The following is a 1,534-nucleotide window of genomic DNA, read 5'->3' on the forward strand; positions in this document are numbered from 1 at the left end:
GTGTCTTAGTGGGTTCTATAAAAGAGAAAATTTTCAAAATCTTGTATCAAAAGTAAAAGGTTTGAATTAATCCCAGATTTTTGCTGTTTTCAGAAAATGAGTTCTGACTTTTCATAGACGTCTGTCCTTGTTGCCTTATCCAGTTACTGTTATCAGATGTCATCCAGTCGTTACGACTCACAATGAGTACAAGAAATTGAAATATTGCCTGGTCCTGCGACATCTTCCCAATTGTTGCTATGGTTGAGACCATTCTTGCAGCCATTATGTCAATCCATCGCCTTCAGAATCTTCCTCTGGTTTGCGGACCCTCTGCTTTCCCAAGCATGGAGTCCTTCCCCTGGACTGGGGCAAATAAGTGGTGGTTGTTATTGGATGGCATGGAGTTGGTTCCAACTACAATTTGGATTTTTTTTTTTGACTTGGTATATTTTCTTTTTTTAAAAAAAAATTTTTATATTTTAAATCATTTTATTGGGGGCTCATACAACTCTTATCACAATCCATACATACATCAATTGTGTAAAGCACATTTATACATTGGTTGCCCTAGAGAGAAATTATTTTTTAAAGAACAAACAAAGATAAACCTATTATAACAAAAAAACAAGCCAACAAACAAAAAAACCCCACACAAATAGAAAACAAAATTTTTTAAATGTTGAGGGAGGGGAGGCCAGACTGACTCCTGGGTCTGGAGCAATTAACTGCTTTTTCAGTCACCTGTACATGCATATCAAGTTCTGCTCGGGTGCATACAGGAGTGCAGCCACAAGGATGTGAAGATCAGGGTTATGTTTAACACTAATCTGTTTTTTCAAAAGCCCCACACTGACTCTGGGTTATCTATCAACTGGCTAAAGCTCAGGAGTGTGTGAACTCTTCCACTTTGGGTTTTTTCCCCTGTTTAGAAAGCACAAGTAAACAGCTTTCTGGTATTCTCTGCTTGTAACCAAGACCCATCTGATATCAGCGATGATAGCCCTTGATCCACATCCTGTTCTGAATCCAGTTTGAATTTCTGGCAAGCTCCCTGCCAGGGTACTTCCACAAACATTGTTTAATAATCTTCAGCAAAATTTTACTGAGATGTGATACCAATGACAGTGTTCGATAACTTGTGCGTTCTCTTGGGACATGTTTCTTGGGCCTAGATACAAACATGGAGCTTCCAATTAGTTGGCCAAGTAGCTATCTTCCAAACTTCCTGGCACAGGCAAGAAAGTGCTTCTAGTGCTTCATCAGCTTGGTGAACCACTTCAATTGGTATTCAATCAATTCCCTGGAGCCTTGTTTTTGGCTGTTGCATTCAATGTAGTATGAACTTCCTTCAGTACCATTGGTTCTTGATCATATGCTGTCTCCAGAAATGGTGGCATGTTGACTCATTCTTTTTGGCTCCATGACTCTGTGTATTCTTTCTATCTTCTTAGGATGCTTCCTGCATCATTCAATATTTTACCCATAGAATTTTCCAATACTGGAACTTGAAGCTTGCATTTTTCTTTCGTTCTTTCCATTTAAGGTATGCTTA

The 1,534-nt window shown here is 38.8% G+C and overlaps 1 protein-coding gene across 4 annotated transcripts in view; it reads left to right on the forward strand.

Moving 5' to 3' along the window:
* Positions 1-1,534, forward strand: part of LOC123521034 (butyrophilin-like protein 9) — a 22,838-nt gene that overhangs the window by 1,056 nt on the left and 20,248 nt on the right. The gene's annotated exons all lie outside the window — the stretch shown is intronic.

This window comes from Echinops telfairi, unplaced genomic scaffold, assembly GCF_000313985.2.
Source record: "Echinops telfairi isolate 266 unplaced genomic scaffold, ASM31398v2 ScPeMD7_7469;HRSCAF=8507_0, whole genome shotgun sequence".
Taxonomy (NCBI): Eukaryota; Metazoa; Chordata; class Mammalia; order Afrosoricida; family Tenrecidae; genus Echinops; species Echinops telfairi.